The 18,217-nt window shown below is 44.1% G+C and overlaps 1 protein-coding gene and 1 long non-coding RNA gene across 3 annotated transcripts in view; both read right to left on the bottom strand.

The window, feature by feature from the left end:
- SLIT3 (slit guidance ligand 3) overlaps positions 1-18,217 on the bottom strand; it is a 627,330-nt gene that overhangs the window by 392,188 nt on the left and 216,925 nt on the right. The window lies entirely within an intron of this gene.
- The window catches only part of LOC141582469 (uncharacterized), a 101,233-nt gene that overhangs the window by 29,029 nt on the left and 53,987 nt on the right, over positions 1-18,217 (bottom strand). The window contains exon 2 of the long non-coding RNA XR_012515322.1: positions 1-18,217. This exon is cut by the window's left edge and continues 29,029 nt beyond it; it is cut by the window's right edge and continues 47,318 nt beyond it. This is a non-coding gene — a long non-coding RNA (uncharacterized LOC141582469).

Below are 18,217 nucleotides of genomic sequence, written 5' to 3'. Positions count from 1 at the left end.
CTTCACTTGTTTGAACTGTTTTTAAAATGTACCTGCTGGTACATTTGGAACATTTGTTGGTCTGCCAAGCTTAACCACGAAGCTTGGACAAATTAGCACACTGTCAGCTGTAAATACCTAGACGGGTGAAGTTTGTAATCTTAAATGCCAACTGAGCCCCTGTGCCAGCCTTGCAGAGGGCTATGACTGGTCTTAATGCCAGGTACATGAGGGTAGGTGCACGATTCAGGGCTGCCTTTGAGGGTTGGTCCTGAATTCTTCACAGTTATTTCCTTCGATCACCTCTTACAGGCTTGCTCCTTGACAGCCATGAGACCTGGCCCTGGAAGGAGGAGCTGCAGATTTCCTTCCTACCAGGAGCAGAGGATCCCATTCGGCATTCCTTCTCTTAAATGTCTCTACTCCTTCCATCCTTCCCACATTCCCTGGATTCTCTTGTGGCTGACAGGAAGGGTAGGGGACAGATTTCCTGGAACCAAGTCTCCCAAGCCCTTCTGCTTTCTGACTGGCCTCCTGGGCACACCCCTCTGGTCTTTACACCCTGCTGGGGATTACTCGCTCCACAATCTCTTCCACCTGTGGCCACAATTGACTTCCTCCCGTGTGTGTGCGCGCGCGTGAGAAACAGGGAGATCCTAGTGAAAGTTTTATGTGTGTGATGCGGACATCATAAATCAGGACCCTGGCAGTATTTAAATCTGTGAAATGTAAAGGGAATTTAAATAACAAGTCAGCCACACAGGCAGGTGGCTCCTGAAGCTCCGGAATGTTCATCTCGCGCTAACAGCTTGCACATTTATATTACGGTATGAGAAGCACTGAGCAGAAGGAGTGGAAGGTGTTAACAACTACTGCAAAATATTTCTTTAAGGATACATTTCCTCCATTTCCTCTCAACATAAATTCTGACAACACAAATGCCGTATTTATGCATGAAATCATGTATCTGGGAGGACTGCTTTTAATTTATAGAATGATTTGAAAAAGCAGTCCTTTAATCTATACCGGGAGTAGTTGGTTAATGTGATGTAATTAGCAGGGTAAATTATTTTCATAAGGGAAGGGCTTAAGGCCTGAAACCAGCCCATTACAAACGAACACCTTTTCATTCTGCTTGGTGCCAGAAAGTTGGATTCTCTTGCTCTCCTTTACACAGATAAACAGATGCTCTTTCTGGGATTATTAAAACCCTGTGACCCACCTGTGACTTCCTGAAAGGACCCTAAGTGAAGTGGGGAGGGGAGGCAGGGGGACAGAACAAACATTCTTTGCCTGCTTCAATAATTCTTGGCTCTGGGCCACTGCCTCTTAATTCTTTGGGTGGCTGAAATGGAAACTTGTCTTTTCTGATTTAGTCCAATAAAAGCAATGGCGGTCACATTGGTGAATGCCCACTATGTGTGAGGCCCTGTAAGACGCCAGTATTTTTAGATACATGATCTTATTTGCCACTCACAAGACCCAGTATGAGGATTGTCAAATTTCTTTTTTTCCTTACAGGGATGGAAACTGAGGCCAGGGATGTAAAATGACTTGTTTCAGGTTACATAGCTGGAAAGGAACCAAGCCAAAATTTGAATCCAGGTTCTTCTGCTGCCAGACTTAACATACTCCGCATGCCACGACTGGCTGTATGGCGAGTGTTCCTGCTTCCTGTGCCGTAACGCTCACGGGACTGCAGCTACAAGAAAGGCCAGCCGGGCTCTTCTCTGTGCATCTTCTGTGCCGAGACAATGGATTTCCGTCAATATTGATTCAATTCTAGGAGCACTATGTTCTAGGGATTCACTGTTGATAAATCCTTTTGAATATTTCATATAGATTCCCAGAACATTAGACCTATGAGGGACCAAAGAGATTTTCCAGTCCGACCTCCTCATTTTAATGAAAGGGAAATAAGAGCTTCAGAGGGCTTTTCCCTGGCAGTTTGGAAACTAGAACCCAGCCTAATTGCTTGCCTTGACACAATGAGTTTTGACCTTTCGTTCCCACTATTTAATTTTATCCTCGTAACTTTGCCTTTGAGGAAGGTATGGAAATTATTAGCATGGTCCTTGAAGAACCAGAAGCACAGAGGAGCCAAGTTCATGTGGTTAAACAGCTGTATGTCATACTAGTGGAAGGGTGCAAAGCTAAACCTGCAGATACCACCTAAAATGCATCATGAGGATTCCTTAGAGAATCTTAGTTGTACATGTAAAGTAAGACTAGTGCTCCTTTCAAACCTGCTTCAAACACAGTCACTGCTGCCCTCCAACTGTCTGATGAACATTCAGTAACCATCTTGATGGCAGCTACTGTCTGGTGTATCACACAGCATGCTAAAATAAAAACAATGACTGAAGAAATATTCCCTATTTGATGCCAGATGGATAATACGGAAGCCATCACACAGAGCAGGGCCCAAGGTCCATGTCAAAGGCCTTGTAAATCCACTCCCCTCCACTTGGGCGGCCCTTCTGAAGTGTTTGTGGAGTTAAGCCCATGTCCTGGTGTCCCCAGAAGTTCTATACTTGTGTCTCTGGGGAATGAAGGGGAGGAGCCTGATCGCTAAAACAAACTTCTTTTAAACTTGACCTTTGTCTTGATCACATCAGACACCCTGCTCATTGCTAAGGAATGTGAAGGCGCTGTCACCCTCCCCAAGGCATCCTTAGGTCTTGGGAGCACTGCTATTCCCATGCCACTGTGGGGCAAGGAGGGTGAGATCTGTGCAAATCCCTGAAGACGGCCCCTTCCACAGAAGCTGGAAGGCTTCTTTGAAACATAGCATGCAACCTGCAACTTTGTCCCTTCAGCAAAGAGGGAGGAACAGACAGTGAGGGAGACCCGTATGATTCCATGAAGGCTACTCTAAAGTGACAGGTTTGAGTAGAAAATTAGGTATCATACACATAGTCTCTTAAACGTTCACAATGCTTTCTCTTAATGGCTGCCATCCTTGTGCCAGGCACTATGTTCTATGAACTTTATCACATTTGTTGTTAGCAAATAGTGCACAAGGTAGGTGTCATCCCAGTTTATAGGTGAGGAAACTGAGGCTCCACGAGGTGTGGCAACCTGGCCCAGGCTCACAAAGCTGGTAAATGGCAAAGCAAGGACTAAGACACATTCTAACTATAATAACAGCAATAAAACCATAACTAGCAATGAAATTTAAAAATTATTTTTGAGCAGTCTAGAATTTGTCAAATTATATTCTGATTGCAATGGTGCCGTTGGAGTGCTACCATTACATTTCCACAGTCCCAAGCCCAGAGGCAATCCCATCTTCCCCTTTAGTATGAGGTAATACAGACAGTAAGTGTGGAAAATTATTTTTGGTAAAGTAGGACCATCTGAATCCTTCAAAAGATAATCACACCAAAATTAACATCACAATGCAAAATGGGCAAAGAACAAGAGGCGGCAATCTGCAAAACAAGAAATTCAAATGACCAATATATGCGTGAAAAAATGTTCAACTTGCGTGACCAGAAAGAGTGCAAATTAAATCAACCACCATTCCCTGTGCCTTGAAACCTAGAAAAAGAATTAACACTAACAATGATGTTTCCCAGTGTTGGAGAACATATGAAGAAGTAATCACTCCTTACACACTGCTAGTGAGAGTTTACTTTGCTCCATCTTTCTAGAAGGCGATTTGGTACTCCACAGCAAAAGCGTCAACATTCTCCACTCCCTTTGACCAGCGTGTAAAATTTTCACCCAAGGAAATAATCATGGTCTACTCAAATATTTTTTTAAAAGGACATTAGGTGAAATGTTGCTTATAATAATACAAGTCTTAAAATCATCTAAATGTCCAACAAAAGCCAGAGATTAATAAATTATGGTACATTTATATAATGACATACTTGGCTAAACTTAAAAAATGATTTTGTGGAAGACGATTTAATGACACAAAAAAACATGCATGATATATTACTAAGGCAACACCATGATCCCTTTCCTACGGGAAAAAAAATGCCTAAAGACAAGAAAAACAAACATACAATATTGATAGTCAAACTAATTGTGATTGTTATTTTCTTCCTGCTAGTCATTTTCAAAAATTTCCATCATGACCCTATCTTTGATTATAAAATGTCTATATTCTTAAAAAGGTAAAGAATGATGAATAGGTGGGGCATGGTGGCTCATGCCTGTAATCCTGGCATTTTGGGAAGCTGAGGCAGTCAGATCACCTGAGGTCAGGAGTTTGAGACTAGCCTGGCCAACATGGTAAAACCCCGTATCTACTAAAAATACAAAAATTAGCTGGGTGTGGTGACACACACCTGCAGTCTCAGCTACTTGGGAGGCTGAGGCAGGAGAATTGCTTGAACCCAGGAGGTGGAAGTTGCAGTGAGCCAAGATCGCCCCACCATACTCCAGCCTGGTGACAGAGCAAGACTTCATCTCAAAAAAATGTAATAAAACAAAACAAAACAACAACAACAAGAATGAAGAATAATTAAGCCACACGGGCAGTGGGGTTGCTGGGGCAATCTATCCACCTCTGTGTCTACAAGGTAAAAGGCCGGGAGGCTGAGAAATGGGAATTCTCAGTCCAATGCTGACATTGCAGAGCCTCTGAATGAGCCTTTTGCAAGCTCATAAACCTCCTCCTAGTTAGGCATCCTGACTAATGTTCCGACTAGTGACCTAAAGATACTTGGGGAGATACTGCAGTTGGGTTAAACTTTCAGACATCAGAGGAGTGAAATGGAGGGTGTTTCAAACAGTACCACACAGAGCATCTTGACACTGGCTCAGAGAAATGACACTTTCTGTCCCTGCGCCCTCCTATGTCTGCAGGCCTCCCAGTCTCCAACTCAAAATAGCTGCTGTGCTATGCATTGCAGAGAAAAAGAGACAGGCATAGGCCCGCCGCTGCTAACATTCAGGGCATCAAACTGGGCTGCAACACTTGAGGAAAATTACTTAGTTATGATAATTATTAGCTGCTTTTAATCACAATAATGAACTAATACAGCAGTACTTATGCTTGGGAAAGTCAAAGAGGATCCATTAAAAATCTAATTAAAAGCCAGTCCTTAAGAAGAATCATGGCTTATTTATCTCTCTATTAGGTAATATAAACTAGTGAACTGTGCGGCTTGGAAATTTTCCACCAGTCAAGCTGGTAAGCACTATTCCCCTTTCAGTTGTAAAAGTACAATAAATCCTGCTGTAAGGAAACTCTAACGATGTTTTAAAAAGACAGATGATGAGGGAGGAAAAAAGAGAGGGAGAGAAGGAAAAAAATGTTAACATACTATTTCTTCACTTTTATCTTGCCATTTGCCCAAAAATGTATGAAAAAAATATAGAAAAAGGTATGAAGAGCAGTCTGTTGGTAGTAGACTTTGGGGAACGGACTGGTTAAGAATTTTTCACCCCTCAGCCAGGTACTGAGCTGGGTGCTGAGGTAGAGAGACTGAAGTATAGGAGAATAATGTAGACCGCTAAGATGAAGCCTGGGTCAAGTCAGAACACCATGGCGATCACCAGAGGGTTTTGTTTAAGGTGGGCTACATGTTATACTCAGCTTCCTAGTGTCCAAAGCAAAGAAAGAAAATTTCCAAACACAGCAGTCATTCTATAGAAATAGAATCCTTTCTGGCAGCTCAGTGTCGGCAGAAATTTCTTCAGTGAATCCTGAAAAGGACATTGATCCCAACAGTGCACACAGGCAACACCCCAGCAAGTTTCAGGTTGACTTTTTGTGACATCCCTGGGCACAAGCATACACTAAGCACACACAACCCACCCAGCTGGCGATGCTTTGCCACAGTGCCTTTATCATACTCATTACGTGGAAAACTCCTCTTAAACATCCAGATTTTAAAAGCCTCAAAAAAAAAAAATGCAGAATCCTTTTATTATGATCCCATAGGAAAAGTTTACCTTCTGAAGTAGTGGTGACTTAGTGGCAATTAAATTTGTATACATATAATTGCATTTTAGGTTCTGTGGTCCATGTAAAGAACATGTAGGATTGTTGCGTAGGTATATACATGGCAATGTGGTTTGCTGCCTCCATCCCCATCACCTATATCTGGCATTTCTCCCCATGTTATCCCTCTCCAACTCCCTACCCCCCACTGTAAATTTCAATTAATACATGTATTGGGTGTTTTCTTTTAGGTCTTTACAACATATAGGATAAGTAAGTGGATAGGCATGAACCCTACTACAATCACATGGAAGATACAGATAGGAAACAACAAAGCAGTGGATGCCCCTTTACTGAATAGCAAAGACGTAGACTGTGTGCTCTATGCAAATTATCTCAGTTCATCCTTGCAACAACCCTTAGAGGTGGTATCAATGACCACCCCCAATTTACAGTTGAGGAAAGTGAGTTCGGCACATATTAAGGGGGCACACAACTCCTCAGTGCCTGAGGGGGGCCTTGAATGCAAATCCGACTCCAGAGACTGTCCATCACTGCTGGATACCACTTCCAGGTGCTTCCATATCACAGAGTGGAGAAGAATGACATTTGTGTGACAGGTGAAATATGACGAAGAGGAACTGCCTTGGAGGGCCCTAAAATGCATGTCCCAGGAGATCACCATCGGAGTCCTTTTAGGGTCAGGAATTCAATCCCCATGTGTTCCACAGGCAGGCAGGCAGGCTGTGAGCACTTCCCACGTGCAGTTCACCAGAGAGAGGGATCGGTTGCCTAGAGGCATGCCCAGGGTTCTCTGGTAGCACTGGACACTTAGTACACTCTATGTGCGGTAAGGTTATTACAAGATTATGACAAGTAGAGGCAACATTATGCGCAAATGTACACACATCATGACCTGTTGGCAACCACCAAGGGGTTTGGTATGAGGAGAGGGAAGTAGGGGAGGGAAAGAGTGGAGGTAGGGAGACGGACAGACAGACAAACAAAGTGAATACGAAACAAATGGAGTGTGGGGAGTGTTTGTACCATGAGAACAGAGAAGCAGGCAGGCACCAGACCAGACCACAGAAGAACACACGCAGTGCTGACAGCCTGGGCTTTATCCTGAAGATGGACCCTCAGAAAGATCTTCAGAGGTGAAATGGAGTCAGGTTAAGCTCCAATGGATGTTTCAGCAAGGAGAGGATGTCGGGATGCAGACAGGACAGCAATAGGCCAGGCAAAAGGTGACAGCAGTGGGAAGAGAAAAGGAAGTGAAAATTAAAGTGAGATTTGGGGGGTAGGCTCAGTCTGATTAGATTTTGGGTGAAAGGGAAGGTTGAGCAGAATCCTAAGGAGCTGGCTGAATGGTAACAGGCAATACGGGGGAAGGGAGATTCAGGGGACTTCAACAGGTGGTATTGTGGGGTTTGCAGTATAATTCAACTGATGTGTCCATGAAGAAACTGGATGTTTCTGGGATTGAAGGGGCATCCTGGGGAATCCATGTAATGGACGGGATGGAGATTTCCTCTGGAGATGCTGCTGCTATCACTAAACTCCAGTATAAATGTCTAACACCAGTTCTGGCCCAGATGCAGAGAAACTTTTGATGACCACGTGCTCTGTATTGGGTAGAATCTCAGACTGTCTCTTGTCACTGACCATATGCTGCAAAGAGGGCTAAAATCTGAGGTTTCATCTAAAACTCTCACTAGGGAAAAGCAAAAGGCAAACTTGAACTAATTACTCTGCCAGTCGAGATGACCTTTAGAAACAAGTTTGAACTTTTGTCAGCGTGTTATCGGTATTTCCATCAGGAAGTACTTCAACCAGCTAATGTTTGCCAACTGGGAGGACCAAGTGTTCGGTTCAGCATCAGGGTTTCTGTGCTAATCTGACCTTCCAAGGTATTTAAAGATGCAAAGGCCAGATTCATCACTTGAGTTCCCAAATCTATCGGCTGAATGCCATAATGCTTACCAACATTTGCCTAGACTTGCTCTCTACTTTTCCTCCAAAAAAAAAAAAAGAAGCCTGAAGCCCTAACTTCCAAATTAACCTTAAAAAAACATTTAGAATCGCATGTTGCTGAGCCACTTTATCCGTCATCAATCTTTATCCTTAAAAGGAAGTATCCACAGAGCTTATCCACTTGGTCCTTGGAGACGGAAAACTGGCTTTGAATCCTGGCTTCCCCACTTCCTAGCTGTGGGCCTTTGGGCAAAGTACTCAAACTTACCTCAGTTTCCCCATCTGTAAAATGTAAGATAATCTACCTCACAGGTAACATAACTATAAGGCTAATATGCCCTGAGTCTTGAGACTGTGCTTGTCGCAGGCTGTGACATGTGGTTAGTTTTTGATAAGTGCGGCTATCATGATCAAAACACCTTTATTACACCTAACCCCCCAGAAGGTACTGTGTTCGTCCCTGAATGGGGCTCATGTAATGAACACAAAACCAGGGACTATGCTCGTTTTTCTTCTTTATAAACAGAAGCAACCGATAAAATAATTTCTACGTAGTCCAGTACCTTCAACTATATTTCTCTAAGAAGTAGCAGCAGGAGAAATCTGGAGTTTAATTAAAATCTTATTTTGGGCAAAATAAAGAAGAGAAAGAGCCTTTGAGGGAAAGGTAGTTCATAAAACACTGATTACTGTGGTGGAGGGCACCCAGAGTGATAAATGACTATAGTGGAAAAATGTATTGTAAGAGGGCTTTTTCTCACTCTGGAAGTTTCCTTCTTGGTCTCAGCCCCTCTGATGAAGCTGTGCTCTACATTTCCTCTAACAACACCAGCCTCTACTTCAGGGGAGCTTTCATGGCAGCCCTTTGACATGGAATCTTTGTCATGTGCAAGTCTAGAATTCAAGTGGTGATTGCAATTGAAACTGCCTGGCTGTCTCTTTCTGCCACATAGACCTTATGTTCTTGAGTTACCATGATGACTGCTTGGCCTCTTGTTCAGGAAATAGCCACTGTTCATTCTCAATTCCTTGTGTGAGTGGTTAGGATGGTGGGGTGGGTGGGCAGGGCACAGGGATTAGGTGATTTTTGGTTAGAGGAAGAAGGGGAGAAATAATAGGTGCAAGACTATTGGAATGTCACAGAGAGACAGTGGAAGGGAACAAAAGCTCCCTTTGATGTTGCTTGGATCTAAGTTGGCTCGAGTTGGAACTAATAGCTCAGTTTTGATCCCCAAATAGCCAAAGGGTCCTTTATGTATGAGAATGACCACATCCAGATTCCAAAACCAGTTAGGGGGAGAGGAAGATGGTCCACACATGAAAGTATTATATCAAATAGAGGGGTCTTCCTGCAGTGATGGAGATAAGGGATGGTGGTGGTGGTAGTGTCCAGGATTTAGGAGTGTTCCAGAGAGCAGCAGAAAATAATAAATTTGAAAATGCACTGGCACCAGACTGGGAGACAGGAGACTTGAGATTTATCTTCAATGTACTGCTTCGTGACCTTAGAGAAGTCACGTAAGCTTTCTGAACCTTAGATGCCTCATCTGTCAAATGAGGCAAATAAATATCTGCTAGTCCTTCCCCAATGGGTGGAGAGGAGCCAATGACTTCAGGCATGAATGACGCTGCACAAAGTCAACTCTCACATTATTCATTCCAAGTCTCTCCAGCTCCAAAGGGACTCTGATGAAGGGTGAGTACAAATGAAGATGTGACTTACTATTCAAGGTTAAAGAGTCTCAGATGGATCAAGCAGAGTCACCATGCGAGTGCTTGGTCTAGCCTGTCTGAAGACATTTTATCATCATTTTGACATAGCCACCCATGGAGGAGGTTAGGGATGTTTCTAGACTCCAGCTGGGCAGGGTCAGCATAGAGCAGTAGGGGCCCAGCCACTGAAGACAGAAGTCATACCAGATCTTCTGCACGGCTGGAAGGCACTGGACAGAGTCATCCCTCAGGCACCCTTATGCCAAATCCTGGTCTGAGCATCTGGGAGCTCTTCTGCCATCTTTAGTCACTCTCAGCCTCCAATACCCTCCCTCTTGCAAAGCAGCATTTCACTCTGCAGGAGCCCCAACTGTTGCAGTAAAGGTTGCCCGTCACTTGCTGAAATACCAGCAGCTTCCACAGCAGATCCCAGCCTACCTCAAATATGTGGGTAGCTTCAGGTGGCCAGAGACTCATCCAGTAATTACAGCACATTCATTTAATATTTATTAGCAAGTGCTCATGCAGTGCAGAGAGAGTGCAAACCATGAATCCTTCGGGCCAGATCCTTCAGTCCCTGGTGAAGCTTTTCTCTGAAAGCTCCTTTTCATACACTGCCACCTCTCTTTTCCCAGTGCCTTCCTGTTACTTGGCTTCTCCACGTAACAAGAGGAGCGAGACCTTAATATCCTAATTCTCATGTATTTCCAGAAGCATTAGCACATTAAAAGAGTAAGAGGGCAATCCTTAACCCAGCAGGATGAACACCTGGTGACCCAGTTGGCCGGTTGGGTATACAATTATCACATCATGCCACACAAGGTCCAGTCTTACACAAGCCTTCATCCCCAGCAACAGCCTCCTCCTTTGCTGGTCCTTCTCGTCTTTTGGTACTGTACCACCTTCTTCTAACGTCTGGGGAATTCTCCATTCTCTGGGTCTTGGTGGGAGGCAAAGTCCCCTTCTAGAGTAGAATCAGACAGTGTCAGTGATGCGATTGGGATGTTTGTTCCCTCCAAATCTCACGTTGAAATGTGATCTCCAATGTTGGAGGTGGGGCCTAGTGGGAGGTGTTTTGGTCATGGGAGTTGATGCCTCATGAATGTTTTGGTGTTATCCCCATGGTAATGAGTGAGTTCTTGATCTGAGTTTACCTGAGAGCTGGTTGTTCAAAAGAGCCTGGCACCTCCCCCACAATCTTCCTTCCTCTCTTGCCATGTGATGTGAAGGTTTCCCTTTCACCTTCCACCATGAGTGTAAACTCCCTAAGGCCCTCACCGAAAGCAGATGTTTACACCACCCTTCCTGTACAGCCCGCAGAACTCTGCACCAACATAAACCTCTTATTTCCTAACCTCAGGAATTCCTTTTTTGGAAGTGCAACTGGACGAACACAGACATATGGGTGCTTTCCCAGACTCTCTTGCAGTAAGGGGAGGGACACACCATTGAGATTTTACCAGTCAGACAGAACAGCATCACCAGGGAGTAAGGAGTGAGTTTCTCAAAGAAGTGGGGATTTGGAGGAAACCTTTCTAGAGACAGCAGCTCGTTGAGCAAGATTAAGTTCTGGGGCAGTGGTGGCTGGAGGGAGTGGTCGTTTTCAGAGCCCTGGGTGATTGATGTTTAACTTGTACCCTAAAATCTCTGGAGTTGGATAGGGGCAGCAGTGTTACCCTAACAGGGCAAGTTCCCACTGTGTTTTGGGTATTTTTGCTAGCTGGGTGGTCTTCAGGTCCTATTTTCTGGCTCTTTGAGAAATTCTATAGGCTACCCAGTATCATTTTTAATGCAGCCCTTTTCTGCTTAAATCAGCTAAGTCAGATTCTGTGGCTTGAGTGTGTATCCTGAGTGATACAACTCAGGTATAAATGACACTAAAGATAATAGTAGCAGTAGTAGCAGTGATAATAATAAGGATAGCTAGCATTATGGAGTGTTTCTACCTTCTACACACTGTCCCAAAAGTTTTTCAATTAATAACTCATGTATTCCTAAAACACATCCTATGAAGTAATTATCAGAAACGCAATTTTACAGTTGAGGGAGTAGAAGCTTGGAGAGGTGAGTACCTTTCTGAAGGTCTCAAGCTTCACCTTTCCTCCTGCTGCCTCCTAAGAAGCAGACGTAAGTATGGAATTCAAAATTAAAGTCAGCATGCAACTCTGGCTCCTTTGTGTTTGGATCTAGGGTGAACATTCTTTACGGGGGAACATTTATACTTCCCAGCAGGACCAACTGTGGCTGTGGCCTTGTTGCTTGGTCAGCCTTGCTGCAAACAGCAGAAGCAAGACCCGAGGGTTGGACAAGGCCCGCAAGGGTTCCTGTGGCTCCAGAGTCACCTGAGGGCTTTGGAGCCTTAAGACTAGCTAGCTGCTGGGAAGACGGAAGGTGCACTTTGGAAATGTCACCGCTGACCTCTTAATCACTATCCTGTGATTGAATTAATTAGGCTGAGAGCTCTGCTATTGAGCTGTTCTCACATCTGGAGTAGTTTTACAATGCAGGAAACTGATCACAGAAGGCCAGCTGTCAAGACGGAGAGTCAGATATAAACATAATACATCACTGAGAGGCTCTGCTTATGGCTGGGTCATGATTCGTAACCTGGGAGTGATTGATTGTCTTCTCCTTGTTCTAATTTTGGACCGGACATTTTGGGATGATGGTTGGGTTTGACATTCTAGTCATCTTTTCTTATTCCACAAGAAAGTCTAAGTAACTGTGACTAGGGTAAGAAGGGGAGGAAAGAAGGGATCTGTTGATGTCAGGGTTTTTGCATTTATTTTTCTCAACACAACAAAAATAAAGTACATATGTAGAGGAATAAAGTGTCTGCATCAGGGCTGAGCAAGGACCTGGAGCTTTCTCTGTTGGTGTGTTTTGGTGCTATGGTGTCTGTGCCTCTAAATCCTGGAAATAATAAAAGCTGTATTCTGCAATATTGTGAAGTTGAAGGCATTTTGTTAAATGCTTGCTTCAAAACTCAGAGTAAGGACTGTGTTTGCCTACATTTTGGCTATGCTGGAGTGGGCTATATGAGATCTTTCTTCAAGGGAATTTGTGATGGGTTGCCTGAGCCTCATTCATGCCCAGCAGCATTCTAGGTGGAAGCACAAGAGAGACTTGGCTTCTTATCTGCATACAGAATAATGGAGAAAAAAATGATTAACTACACCTCTCTCTTCAGAGAGTTCCCATTCCCTTTCATGCAAAATCCTACATGATCTGGCTCTTCCGTGCCTCTCTCTTGGATTTCATCTAGTACTTTCTCCAACCATGCTAGTGAAGACAAACCGACTGTCTGTCTTTCTATCTACCTACATAGTTTGTCTGTCTACCTGTCTACCTACCTACCTACCTACCTAGGTTGTCTCTGCAGGCTTTAATAAAGTTAATAACTATCAGAAGAATTGGGGGACTCAATCTGTATCTTGGGGAGGGGTGATGAGCTCAATTCCCAGTCTCTTTGAGAATTTGCAATGTGGTGAGAGTTGTTAAGGGAAGTTTCCTTAACAAGATGAGCCCCTCTGTTCTCTGTATGAGAGTGGAGGTGGCCCACCACGGGGAGTTTCATTCAGAAGACAGGCCTGGTGGTCACCCCTGTGCTTGGTCTGGCACCAGCCAAAGTGAGTTGCTGGGGGAATCACAGGAAGGAAGAAGTGCTGTTTTTCCAATAGTTTATAAAGAGTGCTAGTCAAAGGCCAAGGAGTTGAGGGCCTTTTCAGACTTAAAAGTACCTATGCAACAATCTTGCATGTTCATCACATGTACCCCAAAACCTAAAATGCAATAAAAAAAATAAATAAATAAAATTAAAAAAAAAAAAAAAGAGATCAAAGAGACCATATATTAATTAGCATCAGAGATTGTTCAGGAGGCTGTGAGTATAACCCAGGGCTGCCATGTAATGGGCATTCAGCCAATATTAGTAAGCTGATGACCTTCCCCGAGTCTCACAGCAGGAAAAGTAGCACTACAGCTTCTCCCTCCATCTCCCCGTCTTCTTTCTTCCACTATCTTCGCTTTGTCTCTACCTTCCTTTCTTTCTCTCCTTTCCCCCTTCTCTCTCTCAAGCTTGCTAAAACTTCTTTTTACAGAATAGGAAAAAAATTGTCAAAATGGATTTTTTTTTTTTTAATCTCATACTTACTTTAAGAGGAGAAAGAGGGTAGAAGAAATTTGTCTTAAGAGCCTAAGAGAGACAGGGAACATTTTATAACTCAGTGTTTGGAAATTATAGCCCTCGAAAACTCTAGAACTGGTTGCAGGATGTTGTTGACTGTAACCTTTTCCAAGAACATTTTTTAAAAATTCAAATACTTGAGCTAAGCAGAAATAGAATCTAGTTCAATTCGTCGAGTCCAGGACTTGATAGTCAATCAAGTGTTACTCAGTTCAACTCAACTGATGAGATTTGGGACAACTAAGTACTTAGAATAAAAATATGCCCTGACTTTATACAACTCTCACCAAAAAATCTCTCTCTCTCTCTCTCTCTCTCTCTCTCTCTCTCACACACACACACACACACACACACACACACACACACACACACCCTAGAGGGATAAACAGTTGACCCTTGAACAACACAGGTTTGAACTTCCTGGGTCCACTTGTATGTGGATTTTCTTTTGCTTCTGTTTCCCTGAGACAGCAAGAACAAACTTTCCTCTTCCTCCTCCTCCTCAGCCCACTCCATGTGAGGAAGACAAGGATGAAGACCTTTACAGTGATCCATTTCCACTTAATGAATTGTGGATACATTTTCTCTTGTGATTTTCCTAGTAACATTTTCTGTTCTCTAGTTTATTGTATGAAAACAGTATGTAATACCTGTAACATGTAAAACATCTGTTCATTAACTGTTTCTGTTATCAGTAAGGCTTCTGATCATCATTAGGCTATTAGTAACTAAGTTTCCAGGGAGTCAAAAGTTAAGCAGAGATTTTTGACTGTGCATGGGGTCATCACCCCAAACCCCCGTGTTGTTCAAAGATCAATGTATATCAAAATGTCATGGATAGATAAATTATCGCTTGACAGACCTATATGTGTTCTTTTCTACATTTTCCAAACTTTCCAGAATAAATATCCACAACTTCCTTAATTATTAAACAAAAAAAAGGTGACATTGTAAAAAAAAAACATTATTTTTACAAATAGCAATACTTTTTAAGCTTTTTTTTTTAGGCTCTGTCTCTACACACCACCAGTTTGTTGCCTGCCTTGTTAGGTTCATTGACAATCACAATCTCCAACCATAAAGGATCAAGATTCAGCTTGAGTCTGTACATTGGAGAATCCTAGGAAACCTTGTTTTACTTTCTAGGGGCATGATCTGGGGCCTTGTGTTCCTTTTGCTTTACCCACAGGGATTACACGCTGTGACAACCCACTCCTGGCCTCAACCACCCACTGCTTCAATTTAAAACACATCAGGTTACAAATACAGGGTTCACCAATAAGCTGCTTAAGTCCAAGTGCAATGTCTCCCCAGGCCCAAGTCCAACCCAAACCAGCCAAAAGATCCCCCAGATTCCTATCCTCCTTTCTATGCTCTTTGCTTCTGGATTCCTCCCCACCTTCAGGTTTCATGTCATTTTGTACCTAAGGCATGTCAGAAACTCTGGGGGCTGCCTTTACAAATGCATTTCTCCTTGGATACCCATCGTCCATAAAGTGAAGATTTGTATTCCCATCTTACAGAAGAGAAACCTGAGGTCGAGAGTAGTCAAATGACCCAGCAGAGATCACAGACTTGGTGGGGAATAAAAGGCGAGTCTCCTGCAAACCCAGCGCCTTTCCTACTTCACCAACTCTACCCTTTTCCTTGTTACTCTCCCGCTTCTCCCTCCCATCACCTTCCTTTCATTACCCTTCATCTTCATTCTTCTAAGAAACATGTCTAAAATCAGAAATGAAAAAATGAGCCCATAATGAAAATAACTGCTAGGAGCTTTCACACACAATATTGCAATATATAATTTCAGCTACTCAGTGTGGTAGGTGATGTGTATTCATTCCAATATTTATTGAACACCAATGGTGTGGCAGATATCACACTAGACACGCCAAATGAAATAAGGAAAACAAACCCAATCCCTGTCCTCAAGGAGTTATAGTCTAGGAAATATTCCTATCATTGTTTTCAAAAGAGAAACTAAGCCTTGGAGGAATTAGTTTTTTAAATGCCATAGTTCGAACTCAATATTCTTTATTACGCTGCATTTTAAGATTTCTCATGGCACAGAATTCTGGAGGAGATCAGAAAAAAACAATTACTTCCTAAAATGCAACCTCCGCCTTTAGCTCCCTAAACAAGAAAGAAGAGAAGAGAAAGAGACAGTGACAGAGACAGAAAAGCAGATCCTTGGCCCCTCATCCTGCCATATCCCAACGCAATGAATCACTGATGAATTCCTTCCTTTTCTATCTGGGAGAAAAAAATAAGGAGCCCAGAGTTTTCAGGCCAGGGTTTGTCCAGGTGATTGTGTAACCCAGAGAATTAAAGGGATGAGCCTGTTGTTGCACACCTGCCTCCTTTCAGCTCTCTTTTGTTTTCAGATTTTACAGTTCTAGCTAAACAAAGAAGTGCTCCTTCTCATCCTTGGTCTCTAGGCAGAGAAAACGTCAAGTTCTTCAGCTGAAAGGAAGATTCCCGCTGCCCAGGCTAAGAGAGCAGGGTCAGGGATGGGATCCGAAACTTTGAGGTGGAAGATGGGAGAAAGGTTGGGGGAGGAGGGAGGGAGGCAGGAGAAGGAGGTAGGAGGGGGAGGAGGAGGAAGAGGAGGAGAAGGAAGAGCAGAAGGAATAGTGAAGAGGAGGAGGAGGAAGAACAAGGGGAAGAGTAAAGAGGAGACACAGGAAGGGCAAAGGGTAGAGAGAAGAGGGAGAAGGAGGAGGGGAAGAGATTATGCATGACACTCGTTAAAACTGGTAAGAAAGACTTTATTTAAGGGGGGCTATTGCAACAGGGATTTGCATAGGGGAGGGAGACGGGCACAACTCCCAAAATAAGGACAAGTGGGATGTACAGCCAAGCAGCAGGTGGGAGTCTGGTGGATGGGAAATTACTAGGAGGAAACATCAGGGCTGGGACATACTAGCCAGATCCACCCAACAGGATTCTTGCTAGAGCTGAACTAACTGGGCCTGAGCCACAGCCCAACATCAAGGCCTAGTCAGAAAGAGGCCTCAGAGGAGCCTGACTCAAGTGTGGCTAAGGAAAGAGTGTGTGTCAGTGATAATAAAAATAATAGCATGTATTGGGCCTTTATGTGCCAAGCACTGTGTCAGGCACTTCTGCATCTATCTTGTTTAACCCATAGTGAGACAATTTCAGGAGGTGGGTACTATGATCACCTCAGCTGCCAAGGGAAGGAGTCTGGGGCTGGGAGACATGACGTGACTTGCTCACATCCCAGGCAGTCTGGCTCCAGAGCCTGCCTGCACCAGCTGTGTTCTAGGGCCTCCCGGTGAAAGCTATAAAACATATGGTAGATGCCTAGTAAATACTGGTCTCTTCCTTAACACCTCTGAGGAAGGTGTTTTTTTTGCAAACCTCACCCCTTCCCCAAACTATCAGCCACTCTACAGTACAACCAACTCTGTGGTCGGGGCAGACCTTCTGACTGTCTGACTTCCATCCCGCATGCTGCAATTACATTCTCAGGTGGTTGCCTCTCTGCGCTGTGGTGCTTTTCCTGCTATGCCTGGATACCCAGGCAATTTGAAAACACATTGACCTAAGAACCACTGCTCTGGAGAGCATTTGTGCTTGGCTTCTATAAAAACCATTGGTCATATTTCACAGTTTTAAAGAAAAAAGAAAAAAAAATGTAAAAAGCCAGGTACCTTGGAAGAGCCAACAGGATCACCCCTGAGCTGTTGCATGAGATGGGAACAAATGCACAGAGCCCTGTGGCTGCCCGGCTTCCCCAGGCTTCCCAGCTCCTGGACTTGTTTATGGCCTGGGGAACAGGGAAGGACAGGAGACAGCTCTGCACAGTCATGAAGGGCCTGAGCCAGGCCTGGCCAGCCAGGTGCCTGCTACTTACAAGAAAACAATTTTTTCAGGTTGAACTCTGCCTCCTGCTCTGGGGCCCCCTGGAGGGGTACAGTGCTTTTCTCTTTCATTAAACAAGGGTAGGCGGTACACAGTGGGGTGGGAAGGAGCCTGGGATGGAGAGAGGAAGGAGGTTTCATGCAGTGCAGTCAGCGGGGCGACTGGGCCTCTGCCTCCCAGGCTGGGCCAAATGGAAGCAGAGAGACCCACAGGTTCATAATTCATCTTAATGAAGGGTCCCCGTAAACCTGCCGTGCCCTGGGGTTTCAGCAGGAAGCTCCTGGCCATTTTGCTGACAAGGGTCCCCAAATGTGCAGGTGCTAATGGGGCCCTTTCCTCCTAGGGTTTTTATGGCATGCTCTGGAGCAATTGGATGCTTTAGAATCTTCTTCCATCAGGGCTCCCAAGGAGAAGGGGATTCTGGACTGCAGGGCTTGCTCTGAGAAGGTCCCAGAAGCTTCCAGAAGCTCTTCCATTGAGCGGCACGTGGCCCTCTTAGGCAGACAGCTAGAGGAAGGCATGAGTCTCGGCAATACAATGGCAGTAAGAGGCTGGACAGAACAAATTATATTCAAAGCAGG

The sequence above is a fragment of the Saimiri boliviensis genome, chromosome 20 (assembly GCF_048565385.1).
Source record: "Saimiri boliviensis isolate mSaiBol1 chromosome 20, mSaiBol1.pri, whole genome shotgun sequence".
Taxonomy (NCBI): Eukaryota; Metazoa; Chordata; class Mammalia; order Primates; family Cebidae; genus Saimiri; species Saimiri boliviensis.
This window is presented reverse-complemented; position numbering and strand designations above follow the sequence as displayed.